Source organism: Choloepus didactylus, assembly GCF_015220235.1.
Source record: "Choloepus didactylus isolate mChoDid1 chromosome 11 unlocalized genomic scaffold, mChoDid1.pri SUPER_11_unloc5, whole genome shotgun sequence".
In the NCBI taxonomy this organism is placed as follows: domain Eukaryota; kingdom Metazoa; phylum Chordata; class Mammalia; order Pilosa; family Megalonychidae; genus Choloepus; species Choloepus didactylus.
Window position 1 is genome coordinate 126,746 of NW_023637582.1, and position 14,825 is coordinate 141,570.

General features: G+C 38.5%; 1 pseudogene; it reads left to right on the forward strand.

The window, feature by feature from the left end:
* Positions 1 to 1,433: 1,433 nt before the first annotated feature.
* On the forward strand, positions 1,434 to 5,538 carry LOC119524723 (annotated as a pseudogene).
* The last annotated feature ends 9,287 nt before the right edge of the window (positions 5,539 to 14,825 follow it).

Consider the following 14,825-nt stretch of genomic DNA (forward strand, 5'->3'; position numbering starts at 1 on the left):
TGGAAACCTGAGTATATTATATTGAAGTTCTACCCTTGGCAGTATATCACATGCCTAGGTAATTATGTCCCCATTATTTCACAGAGTAAAGAATGCATAACTGTTAATGGAAGTGACTAATTTGAGATGACTCTGTTAGGTTCTATACATCAGGGTTTCTTGAACTAGGCACTATTTCCCTTTTGGACAGGATCATTCTTTGTTTTTGGACATTATCCAAATGTTGGGTGTTTAGCAGAAACTGTTGTCTGTACCCACTAGCAGCAATACCTCTCCTCCACATTTGTATCAATCAAAAATATCTCCAGGCACTGCAAAATGCTATCACCCAATCACCCTTGGAAAGGTTGGAATCAAACTGCCTTCAGGCAAGAACCACTGATCTATTCAAAAATTTTATACCCCCTCTGTCAGTATGAGGCCATTTTAATCAATTGTCTTACCATCAAACACTTGAGCTTCTATATTGTGTAGACTATGGGCCATGGGCTAAAATTGAGCCTATTGCATGTTATAAATGTTCAAATGGTAAATCTTATACCTCTTACCATAATACAAAAAAAAAATAGGCTCAAGGATTTTCAAAACTTGATTTATCCACAATGTCTGATATGAGAAATACAAATAATTTGAGTCAAACCCACATCCACATTGTTTTTCATAGTGTCCACAGGTGGAAACAACAGAAGATCCAAAGTGGGGACAAGCAGAAGAAGACTTGGAGGTAGAAAAGCTGTGTTGCTAAATACTATCTTATGGGCATAAGTTTGGTGTTTGGAAGTATGCAAGGGAAATAACTTCTTATTGGTGACTATTCACTTCTCCTACTTTTAATTAGTGAGACCTCAATTATGTTTGATTATTTGCATTGCTATTTCTACTGTATATCACTACTGACAAAAAGGAGGGAGAGAGTAATATTATGCAGACTGTCTCTTCCCTCTGGAAGAATACATTTTGACCAAAAGACAGTGACAGAAAGGCATATTTCTTAAAACACTTGAAATATGAAGATCAAACCCTGAAAGCTTTCCATTTGATGAGCAATGCTGTCTTGTTCAACCTGGGCTTGGCTCCTCTTGCATGCTGGATAGTCTGCTCTTGTTTGAGACTGCAGATGGAGATGGAGAAGGGTCCCAATCCAACTTCCCAGACCACCATGTCAATCTTACTGCATTTCCTCTGCAGGCAATTCACACATGAACCTGTTGTCTGCCCCCATCAGTACCTCCAAACCCAAGTAAAAGTGATGTGTCTCCTGGCTGCCAAGGACATTGAGACACAAGCAACATTGTTTGATGGAGAAGATATCATGAGTCTTGGGATAGAGGATGGTGATCTATGTCCATTCCTGGACAATATACTTCAGATGGACAGGCTGTGAGGGCTGCTACTGCTTCATCCAAGTCAGTGTCCAGTAGTTTCATCCTGCCATGTTCTATGTCATGAGGAGTGAGGAGGAAGAACATGGGGATACCTGGAGGTGGGATACTGGGGATATGGAGAAACTGCTCTCCATGGATGAAAGGTTAAAGGTCCCAGCCTGACCCAAGTGAGATACCTCTTGTTTGGACTCCTGAATGAATAAAGAGTCAAGGAGTTAGAGACAATTTTCAATTGCCAGATATCAATGGAGGTCAAACAGGAATTGCTGATATGCAAAGGAAATTCCAGTGAGAATAAACAATTCTCTTCAAGGATGGGCATAAAGGAACTGTTGCACTATCTCCATGGCTATCAGAAGTTTGCAAATGATGTTGTGGCACAATTTGAGGAAATGTCTTTTCACTTAAAATACATTTAAAATGATGTATTCTTCATTCTTCCTCAAGCACTGTCAAAATTTACAGAAAATCTCACTGCAGTTGGGAAAGGGGTTATTTCTGGAGAATGATTCTGCATCATAATTACATTCTCAGGTTGAGAGGTAAGAATTCACTTTTCCTCTCCTGGTTCTCACATCTTCAATCTCATGCCACTTTTCATTAAGAAAAGTTCAGAATCACTCCTATTCTCTACAGCTTAGAATCTGAATTCTCCCTGTTGTTGGACTTCCTGCCTGCTGAACATTCAAAATAGGAAGCATGGTGTCAAGACTAGGAATGGGTGCTTTGGAACCAATCCTTGTTTTAATATGAGGTACGTCTGGGCCATCAAACATCCATAAACTCTGTCACCATTTCAAATATTTTCCCCTCCATAGGGTTAGTTGTTATGATTTCCTCATAATTACTTTTTAGTAGATGATCTTTGCTGTCTTTCTCACAGGTCCCAGAAAAATTATCACTGTATTTGTCTTTGGAAGGATCTCTGCACTGTGTTTAGTTCAAACAAGAACCTGAGCATTCTGAAAGTAAGTCAAAACTTCCTCAGTGAATCTTTGGTGAGAGTACTTTGTGAGCAAAGCAACCATGGCTCCTGGAATCTCCAGAAAGTGGTGTGAGTAGAAGAGAATCTGGGATGGAGAAACCCTAGCCATGACAAAGCATCCTGAACATATTATATAGGAGCAATATTTGAAAGCCTAGACAGGCTTCAACCAGGTATACAGGATAAAAGGAAACAAAATAGTTCCTATCCTCAAATTTGTTTACTGGGGAAACTGAATTGCATCAAATAATTTTTGTGAAATATAGCAAAGATGTTGGATGTTCTCAAAGTCTACTCTGGGCATATTTGACTAGATTAATCTTAGAACTGAATAAGCTAAATGGCATGCTTGAAATTTTAGATGAGTATATTTGGTAGGGAAGTGTCCCCAAGAATTCTTATCTACTTGGTATATGTGACCTTAACTGGAAGTACAGGGTTTGTAGATATATTCAAGTTGTGAAGAGTTTGACTTGGATGAGTAGGCCCTACATCCAATGACTGGTGGCCTTATAAGAAGAAGGAAATTCAGAAACACACCAAAGAAATGGCTAAGTGAAGTTGGTGGCAGAGATTGGAGTGAGGCAGCTACAAGATATGGAGTGCTGATGATTGTCATTAACCATTAAAAGGTAGAAGAAGCAAGGAAGTATTCTGCCCTAAACCCTTCAAAGGTATCATGGCCCTGCTGACACCTTTATTTCTGATTTCTATCCCCCAGTACTGTGAGAATGAATTTCTATGCTTTAAATTAAAAGTTCTTGTTAATTTGTTCCAGCAGATGTAGGAAGCTAATGTGAATAAGTTAGTAATAGTGAGTAAATATGGGCTCTGTAGCATCAGTTTCATTCCAGCAATAATGCTGCTAACCAGAAATGAATTCCTCCATTTGACACTTCCTTCAAAAGCTTATAAGGTTTGAAGACAGATTTTTCCATTCAATTCTTAGAGATAAAATCCCTCAAGTGCAAACACAATCTCTTCCCAAGGCATTGTACAAAGTGTTAAGATTTATATCTCCAAATAGCAAGGAGTATACAATAGGGATTGAGAAATAAAACAGTTATCAAAATAATTATCAAAAATATTATTATAAATCTAAAATGGGGCTTTCTAGGGAAGACAAATACATTACACTGGGGAGATCTGAAGTCTTTTGGCAGAAATACCATGTACAGTAGTAGCTCATACAGCTACTCTTTGTGGAGTCATCTAATAGACCAGGAGATGACATGCAAAGAGGTGCTAAAGCAGTGCCTTGTCAAAGGTCCTACAGAAGCTGTTTACCTTAAACAGGCTGAATTACCTCTCTGGGCCTCTGTTTTCTGAAGATGTAAAAATAGAATTGTACCATTAATCAAAAATACCATATAGCTGAAAGATTGACAGATTACTTGCTACATGAAGAAAAGTGGTTAAGGTTAATGTATTGGAACCTGTATCTTGGGAAAGTTTGTAATAAGAAGGCAACTTACTGAAAACTGAGAATCAGTTTTCTACCCAATTTGAAAGCAAAGTTCTCCCTGCTTTTCTCACTCTTCATGGAGCATTTGGAATCTGTGTTGGAAGAATTCCATGGTAATTCATATTTTAAAATTTTTATATCAAGATATTAGAAACAAATTAGTCTGTTGACCATAATAATGAGGAAGCAGAGATAGCTATCCCCACATTATGCAAAACCCTCATGGGGCCAGAGCCTGAGTAGATGTGTAGTTCTCACTAAGACAAACAAATCTGCATAGAATGAGTTTTTAATACAAGTCTATTTATTTAGTTTAAACTAAACTATTCAGTTTAAAAGTTGCTTTTAAGAGGCACCACACTCATCATCCAAGGTGAAAGCAGGGCAAGCCGAACCTCCACAGCCACAGTGAAGGTTGGCAGCACCCTCTGGGTTGCTGTCACCTGGACCAAGTCTGCGGCCACCTACATGGGCTTCATGGCTGCCAAGTGTCTGGTTTCCATTTCGAATGGCGCTGCAGTGCAGGAGCATCAGGCACTCCAGACCTGAGTGGATACTATCTGAGTGTGAGGGGACCAAGGAGCATGGTGACCTGGGGGACACCTGGAAGGATTACTGCATGCTGGTCATCATCTCCAAGAGCTTGTTGGACCTGAACAAGTACTGACCCATCCAGACCCCTTCGGTGAGCAGCAACCATCTAAAGAGTCCAGATGAGGATATAGTATCCTACAGCAACATGACCACCAAATCTGGTCAAGTCCTTCCCACAGACCTGAGGAGAGAGAGGATCCTGGCAGCATGCCCAGCCTGCTCTCCCTCCTCCACCCTGGAGTGGCTGTGAATGGGAAACATGCCTCCAAAAAGAGGCACAAGTGCCCCTACAGTGGCTGTGGGAGAGTCTATGGAAAATCCTCCCATCTCAAAGCCCATTACAGAGTGCATGCAGGTGAAAGGCCCTTTCCCTGCACCTGGCCAGACTGCCTTAAAAAGGTCTTGTGCTCTGGCGAGCTGACCCACCACTACTGAACCCACACGGGGGAGAAGCAGTTCCACTGCCCACTGTGCAAGAAGCACTTCATGAGGAGTGACCACCTGTTCTAGTTTGCTAATGCTGCGGAATGCAAAACACCAGAGATGGATTGGCTTTTATAAAAAGGGGGTTTATTTGGCTATACAGTTACAGTCTTAAGGCCATAAAGTGTCCAAGGTAACACATCAGTAATCGGGTACTTTCACTGGAGGATGGCCAATGGCATCCAGAAAACCTCTGTTAGCTGGGGAGGCACGTGGCTGGCAATTGCTCCAAAGTTCTGGTTTCAAAATGGCTTTCTCCCAGGACGTTCCTCTCTAGCAAGTTTGCTCCTCTTCAAAACGTCACTCACAGCTGCACTCCGTTCAGTCTCTTTGAGTCAGCATGTTTTATATGGCTCCACTGATCAAGGCCCACCCTGAATGGGTGGGGTCACACCTCCATGGGAGTATCCCACCAGAGTCACCACCCACAGCTGGGTGGGGCACATTCCAAGCAAATCTAACCAGCATCAAAACGTCTGTCCCACAAGACCACAAAGATAATGGCAGTTGGGGGACACAGTACATTCAAACCGGCACACCACCTAAGGAAGCAGTAGATGTGCCACACTGAGTTCCAACCCAGCAGGATCAAGTGGTCAAAAAAGGCACCAGCCAGCCCCTTGTGAGGTGCTACCCATGGATGTTGGGAGGGATGGATCCCACAAAGACAAAACTTCTCTTAGGTAACAGACCCATGGAAACTAAGACCTGGACCAGGCACACACACAGCACAGGAAGTCACTGCTTTTTGGTCAATATTCAGATTTTCCTCTCCCCACATTGTTTTTAAAAAGCCCATTGTAGCCCAAGACCAAAGTCAATACTTGGTCCCCTTGCAGAGGCAACTATGGGAACTGGTCTCTAACTGTTGGAGGGAAGGTAAATGCTTTTTCCCCCTTTTATTTTTTGGGGATTGGGGGGTAGGGGTGGGGGGACTCAAGGCCATGGCTGTGGTCAAATTTTAAAAATTCAATACTGGTGTACATAAGTCTGACTGGGCGAGTTGACCTGTGGTTTAAACAGTGATTGTGGCCCTTTATGCTGTGCTTTCTCTCAGAACTTTTTCTTACCTATTGATGTAATGACGATGTGCTTCATTTTCCTTAGCAAAAAACCACTCTCTTGAATCACCTTAGCTTTTGAGATACAAATGCTATAGCACAGTTGACTCTTCCAGCAAGAGCACATCTACTCCAGCATGATCTGTCATCTAAAGACATGAAAACAAAGTTACTTATAGTGAATTGGCATGCAGAGTCTGAATTTATACTAATTCAAGACAAACCTTTGAAAGGTTACACTAAGTACAGAGCTTTTAAAACTTGCTTGTAATGAATTGTACTTTTTTGAAACATAAGCTGCACTTTTATTTCTAATGCAGTGGATGAATAAGGTTAAATATGTGCTTTAGGGATAAAAAGCATACATTCTGTTTGGCACCAGTTATAATCTGCTTATTTTATAGTATACACTAACACGTTTGCCCTAAGAAATCCCTGGCAGAGATGTGAGAGCAGAATACACATAACAGACACTGAAGGAGAAGGAGGGTAGTATTTTAGAGGGGGACAGGGGTATTTACTCCCTTGGGTTTATTTGAATGGCTGCATGACAGTATGAGCTCTGAAAACAACTTTTTTTTACTGTTTTTTTTTTTTTTTTTTTTTTTTTTAGGAAAAGTTTGTTTGGTCTCCTTCCTATGTTCCTACAAAACTCCCACTAACAGTGCAAGAGTTAAAGTGGAAAAAGGGAGCTGAAATGTTGAAAAACATTCCCACCGTAACTAGTGAAAGCCAGTGGAAAATACTACAGTAATTTCAGAGGTTACTCTGCGTAATAGTCCCTTTTGGAGAATGGAGGCTAATGGAATATGCAAACGAATGAAAACACATCACATGTCCTCTTACATCAGAGCCTCACCCACTATTGTATCTTGTATCTAGGTGTCTACAATGACCTAAACCAGTGCATCCATAATATGCCATTTACCTGAAACTTAGTTTTTGGCCTTTATGTGGCCAGAAAAATGAACTGAGTTTTCATGGTTAAGAAACCTCAAATGAGGGGAGTCAGCAGTGATCATGGAGGAAATGTTTACATTTTTTTCCTTCAGAAATAAGGCTGTCTGATGTTTTTATCTGATATTGAAAACAGGGAGATATGGTGCACTCTAGTTTACACATGTGCTATAAAATGTGTAAATTTAGGGCACCTACAAGTGAACTCATTATTTCACCTGACAAATGCTCGTTTTCAGTTCAGAAGCAGCGTGGGCTTGTGGAGCAGACACGGGCATGTGTCTCGGCTGACTCAACTTCCATTACAACAGCCATCACTAGCACGGTATTTTTTTTTAAACAAATGTAGTTCTATTAGTGGTTCTCTAAAGAGGGCTGCTTTTAATATTAGGGACTGGGAGCAGTCCATGGGCTAAAAAGGAAAGTGTTTTCTCACGGGAAAACATGTCAGGAAGATACAGAACACTTTCTACCTCTGTTTCAGGTTTTAGAAATGCTTATTTTAAACCAAAGTTTAACTTCTGTGTCCAAAATAAATTTTAAGGACATTTATTCTTCCATATGAGATAGTTGGGCTGCCTATTTCTTACTGAACTCATGGGATGATTCTGCTTATGATATTCTGCACTCTGCTTTCAGTGAGTGAGAGTTTGGGGTTCCCTAGCAACTCACCAGCTTGGAAAACTCATCTTTCCCTCACAGAAACAAAGAACAACCAAGTCAGTGAAAGACAATCTTTATAGTTTCAGAAGTAAATGTATATGTGGCTTTTGTTGAGCACTTAGATGGATATAAAGGCAGCAACTTGTTTTAAAAAATGCCCAATTTACTTCCACCCAAAATTGCTAGTTGTCTTTTCAAGTCATTGAAAAACACACAGTTGATATTCTCTTATATGTCATAGTAACATAACGTAAAAACTCAAGGCTTTTTATTCTTTGTGATAAATCCTGTTTTAAAACATCACAAAACAGGAGCCAGCATTCTAATTAGATTTACTCTATCAAGATATGGCTCAAATAGGACTACTACAGTTCATTGAATACTAAAACTATGAAGCAATTACTTTTTATATTAAAAAGACCATGGGTTTAACTTATGAAAATCCAAATGCAGGATAGTAATTTTTGTTTACTTTTTAACCAAACTGAACCTTTGAAAGACTGTTGCAGGTATTTGAAAAGGAAGAAAAGATGTTTTATCTAATATTGTTAAGTAGCTGTCATATTCTGGAAAATTCAATAGTTTTAGATTTAAGATAACTCCCATCCTTGGTTAGGGAAGAAGAAAGCTCTTCACCATTTTGGAATGATGCTCCGGCTTTAAGGTCTAACTCTACATAATTCTTCTTTGAGAATTATATTTGGTAGTTATAATTACAGAAAATGAATAGTTGTCAGTTTGCTGGTAGATTTAGAAGAGTACTGATCACTCTGGATAGATTGAGATGTTCTTTCACAACAGATAAATGATCTGTAACACCATAAGACACTGACATTTACAACTGTTTAATCAGTTTTATTTTTGTACTGTATTACTGACCTAAGTTATTTTGCTGTCCTGATTAGTAATCAAATGAAATTTGAAAGAGGATTCTGACAGTAGGTATTTTGTACATATGTATATATGTTGACCAAATAAAAATAATAAATGATAAAAATTTGCTTTTAAGAGCTGTCAACCCCCATTCTGACTTTCCTAAAAGTTTGTCACTATGAGCCTTAATTATAATGATAGATTGACTAACCAATAAATAAACTTTATCTCTTTCAAAAATATATTATAAAGTAATATAACAACATTAAAGAATATTTGGAAAATGAGAAAACACGGGAATATGTCATGTTCATTTAATAACTATTGCCATTTTTGTGCAAAATTTTAAAATTTGGGAAACTTTCAGTATTATATCAAATACAAAATTTTTAAAAGTTAAATTTTTAAAAAAATTTTAAACATGGATCCCTTTGATTCCTAAGAAATTTGGACATATAAATAATTTTTTGTCTTTCTGTTATTTCTTTGGTGATTTTTTTCCTATTGATGGACTTTGTCCAATTTTATACTGGGGATTTCTCAAAAATCTGAATGTTCTCATTATATACTAAAGAATTATTTTGCATATATAAGATATTAATTGCATCAATTTTCCCCCAATCTGCTAGTTGCCATCACAGCTTAATTATTAGGCAGAAAGTTTATCTGTTTATTCATTTATTTAACGCATTTCTTTTGGCCTTTGTATTTGAGTCAAACTTGTAAATTCATTCATTGTTGCAATCAGTTTGATTATTAGCTTTATCTATTTATTTAAGGCATTTCATTTGGCCTGTGTACTTGGAGTTTAATTTGTAAAGTCATTCATCACTTAGGCCTTCATTAATATGCATTTTTATTGGTCTAGTTTTAATAATTTTAAAAAATGTAAATTTTTAAAACATCTAGTATCTACTTTGCTCTTTTGACAGAAAATTGAGATTATGTAAGACTCTATGAGGTCAAAAAATAATAAATTTGTCATTTTAGATCATGTCAATTAACCCTAATTTCTTGTTTTTCATAAAAGTGAAAAGAGTTCAACTGAGAATGATAGAAAGGCATGAAGTTCTTACTGGGGTGCATCACTTCTTTCTCTGTTGATCTGAGCAACAACTTGGGTGAATTCAGTTTTCACCCATGTTGCATGCATTAAATTTTGATATGAGGCAAATGTAAAACAGAAAAAAAGGAGATGACCTGGGTTATTCTTAGTCAAAATTGTAACAGCAGTAACATTTAACTTTGGGAACTTCACCTGTTCTTTCTACCTTTTTTTCTCCAATTATAGCAGGTCCAATAGCAGGTAGCCAGATGTTTTGATTGTTGTTGTTTTTTTATCTTATATTGTGAATCTCTTGTCAAACTCTGCTCTGTTTCAAGGAGTGGCTAAAAAGGGGTTGACCATCTAATTTGGAAGATGTTTGAGAGTGCCAAAAGCCTGAACAGGACACGACAGTGGACAATTAGCATAAACAGGGGTTTTATCAGGCAACAAGGGGGAAAGGTGACACTTACTATAAGCCATTCAGCCTCTGTTTAAAATAATCCATTATGTTTCCTCCTCCTTGGTGTTTGCATTTAAAGTACCACTTCTTATTGAGTAAATTACATTTTCTAAAGTAAAATCATTTGGAGAATCTTCAAAAAGGTAGAAAATTTTGGTAAAAGCAAAGGGACCATATTTCTTCCTGAAAGTGGAGCAAGGGTATGGTCACTTTCTAAGCTATGTCCCAAGAGAAGCTGAACTGAGCTCCTCTCTTGTCTAATCTCACCCTTGGGACACGTTCATCCATGGCATTTGGTGTATAGTGCTGTGAAATTTTACTCAACTTGTGGAAGCAGAAAACCTGATTTCATACTCTATCTTTATCAATTACATGCTTCTGACTAAGTTCTATCCCATCTGATCACAAGAGTTTGTAAGAATTAAATAAAGTAAGTGTAGAGAAGTTTCTTGGAGTAGGATATGGAGAATTTTCCTAACTAAATGTCCTTAGATATTTTATGAAGTATGTAAGGAGATGGAATACTACAAAAAAAGGACTTAGCTCCTGTATCTGATTTAGATACATTTCTAAATCATATAATTGAATACTCTTTTTTAATAATGAGACCTTTTTGGAATCTTTCACTGAAACAAATTTTCTCAGACATAAAAACTTCAATATTCCCCAGTATTACTTGATTTGAACCAACTTCCCAGCACAGAAAACCAGAATCTGATATTTTAAACACCCTATGAATGAGTGACTTAAAATCTTTAAAGTTACTTAACACATGCATTAGCCTCTGAAATGTGATTATCTGAATGTGTAATCAAGTGCTTGTAATTTAGCAAAAAATCTTACAGAACTAAGTATTAAGTATAATCACTAAAGTATTTTACTTTCCTAATAAGTGTAGGCTGCTGTGAGACATGATCTCAGCCCTTCCAAACCTAGGGCTTTTCATATTCTGAAGTTAAGGAGCAAAGGAAGAGAAGCAGAGACAAGAGAAGTGAAGAGAAGGAAGGCACAGGCAGGCTATGGATTTACATTGTGAACTGAGAAATAATAAACTGAGCTGCAAAGCAACAAAAGTATCATTTGGGGTTTTATAATTGCATTTCAGAGGGCACAGATTCAGGAAGCAACCCAAATTGTATCCCTTTTTGGAGCTTCCAAGTAATTGTACAAAAAAAGATCACATATATTGCCTAAGATTGGTGGATATTCTGGGCACTCCAGATGTCCTTGGGGTTAGATAGCTAACTGATTTCTTTAACTTTTAGTTTGTTTATGGTGTCCTGATGTCTTTGGGGTTTTGGGGAACACTGAGTCCTGAGCCTAACCAGCCTGAGTTCTTAAATTCCTAATAAAGATGGTGCAAGGAAGTTGGCAAAACTTATAATATGTAGGCAGCTAAGATAAAAAAGACCAAAGGGAAGGGCAGGGCAAGATGGCAGATTGGTGAGGTGTACATTTTAGTTATTCCTTCAGGGCAGTAGGTAGAAAGCCAGGAACTGCATGGACCAGACACCACAGGGCAATTTGACTTTCAGCATACTTCATATACCACTCATGAACACGTGGAACAGCCAAGATCAGCAAAATCTTACAGATTTTGCAGTCAGGGAACCCACACCCCTCCCTACCAGGCTCAGTCCCATGGGAGGAAGGGCCATCAGCACTGGGTACAAGGAGGGAGAACTGCAGTTGAGGCCCTTATCAGAAACTCATTCTACTGATCCAAACTCCAAGCATAGATAGACTGAGATCACACACCTGAGAATCCAGAAGCAGCCAGCCCAGCAGAGAGGAGACAGAGATAGCAAAAACAGAAAGGAAAACCAAAAAATAAAAATGGAGACTTTTTGGAGTTCTGGTGAACATAGAATGGTGAAGAGCACAACTCAGGTAGAGACAGGCTCATATCAAATCCAGAAAATGAGTTTCTTTGTCTGAAAAACCAGTTTCTCTGCTCCCTGGTTCATTCCTTAATGGCCCTAATTGCCTTGTCTCTTAGCATTTCAATAACCCATTAGATCTGCAAGGAGGGCCTTTCCATTTTTTTAATCTTTTTCTCTTTTTCTAAAACAATAACTCTAAGAAGCCCATTACAGAAAGCCTCAAAGACTTGCAATTTGGGCAAGTCAAGACAAGACAGAACTAAGAGAGCTCTGAGACACAAGGCAATAAGTCCAGTGGCTGAGAAAATTCACTGAACACCACAACTTCCCAAGAAAAGGGGGGCATCCCCTCACAGCCATCTTCCCAGTGGGAAGAGAAAACTCCTGCCAGTTGCTGGCCCCACAACCCAGAGCTACCCCAAACAACCCAGTGTGATGGGAAGTGTTTCCAACAACACATGCACACACCACAAAATCGGGCATGGATGTTTGCCTTCCCTGCACCCTCAGCTGGTTGTCCCAGAGTTGAGAAGGTGGAGCCCCATTCAGCCATCCTTTCAGCAGACTGGGAACATCACACAGAGCCATGCAGCTCTGAACCACCCTGGGGGGACAGTGCTTACCTGTGACATAGCACAGTCATCCCTCAACAGAGGACCTGGGGGTGCAAGGCCTGGAAGAGGGACCCCCTCATAAGTCTCAGTGGCCGTACACCAATACCAAAGACTTGTGGATCAGTGGCAGAGACAAACTGTGGTAGGACAGAGCTGAAGGATTAGACTATTGCAGTAGATTTAAATCTCAAGGAACACCAGGGAAGTTTAATTCTTAGAGCTGCCCCCCTCCCTGACCACCCAGACACATGCCCCATATACAGGGCAGGAAATGCCAACTACACATGCAAGCTTGGTACACCAGTTTTACCCCACAAGACTCACACCCCTCTCACCACAAAGACAAAGTGGGGGAGAACTGGCTTGAGGAGAACAGGTGGCTCTAGGATGCCACCTGCTGATTAAAGTGTACTCCATGAAGCTGTAGATCTGGCTAATTAGAGATAAGGGTTTTAATTGGTCTACATATCCTAAAAGAACCCTATCAAGTTAAGCAAATGCCAAGAGGCTGAAAACAGAAAATTTTAAAGCATGTGAAAAAAACAGATGATATGGATAACCCAAGCCCAATCACCCAAATCAAAATTTCAGAGGAGACACAGTAGTTGGAGCAATTAATCAAAGAACTAAAGATGAACAATGAGACCATGGCACAGGATGTAAAGGACATGAAGAAGAGCATGTCATAGGATATAAAGGACAAGAAGAAGATTTTAGAAGAGCATAAAGAAGAAATTGCAAAAGTAAATAAAAAATAGATGATCTTATGGAAATAAAAGAAACTGTTGACCAAATTAAAAAGATTCTGGATACTCATAGTACTAGACTAGAGGAAGCTGAACAATGACTCAGCATCCTTGAGGACCACAGAACAGAAAATGAAAGAACAAAAGAAATAATGGGGAAAAAATGAAGAAATTGAAATGCATCTCAGGGATATGATAGATAAAATAAAACATTCAAATTTAAGACTCATTGGTATCCCAGAAGGGGAAGAGGAGGGTAAAGGTCTAGAAAGATTATTCAAAGAAATTATTGGGGGAAAACATCCCAAAACATCTACACAATATAAGTGCACAAAGCATAAATGCCCAGTGAACTCCAAATAAAATAACTCCAAATAAACCCCCTCAAAGACATATTCTGATTAGACTGTCAAATACAGAAGAGAAGGAGCAAGTTCTGAAAGCAGCAAGAGAAAAGCAATTCACCACAAACAAAGGAAACAGCATAAGACTAAGTAGTGACTACTCAGGAGCCACCATGGAGGCGAGAAGGCAGTGGCATGACATATTTAAAATTCTGAGTGAGAAAAGTTGCCAACCAAGAATTCTTTATTCAGCAAAGCTCTCCTTCAAATTTGAGGGAAAGTTTAAATTTTTCACAAATTCTGAGAGAATTTACTAACAAGAGACCTACCCCACTTGAGATACTAAAGGGAGTGCTACCAACAGAGAAACAAAGAAAGGAGAGGGAGATATGCAGAAATGTTCAGTACTAAAGAGATTCAGTATGGGTACATTAAAGGACATTAATAGAGGGAACAATATATATGACAAACATAAACCAAAGGATAAGATGGCTGATTCAAGAAATGCCTTTATGGTAATAACATTGAATGTAAATGGATTAAACTCTCCAATTAAAAGATATAGATTCACAGAATGGATCAAAAAATGAACCATCAATATGTTGCATACAAGAAACTCATTTTAGACACAGGGACACAAAGAAATTGAAAGCAAAAGGATGGAAAAAAGTATTTCATGCAAGCTACAGCCAAAAGAAAGCAGGAGTAGCAATAGTAATCTAAGATAAAATAGACTTTAGATGAAAGGATGTTATAAGTGACAAAGAAGGCCACTACATACTAATAAAAGGGGCAATTCAACAAGAGGAAATAATCATGAATGTTTATACATCCAATCATGGTGCCAAAAATACATGAGAGAAACACTGGCAAAACTAAAGGAAGCAATTGATGTTTCCACAATAATTGTGGGAGACTTCAACACATCACTCTCTCTTACAGATAGATCAACCAGACAGAAGACCAATACGGAAATTGAAAACCTAAACAATATGATAAATTAATTGGATTTAATAGACATATATAGAACATTACATACCATGTCACCAGGATACACATTCTTCTCTAGTGCTTATGGAATTTTCTCCAGAAGAGATCATATGCTGGGACATAAAACAAGCCTCAATAAATTTAAAAAAAAAATTGATACTATTCAAAGCACATTCTCTGATCACAATGGAATATAATTACAAGTCAATAACCATCAGAGACTTAGAAAATTCACAAATACCTGGAGGTTAAACAACATGCTCCTAAACAATCA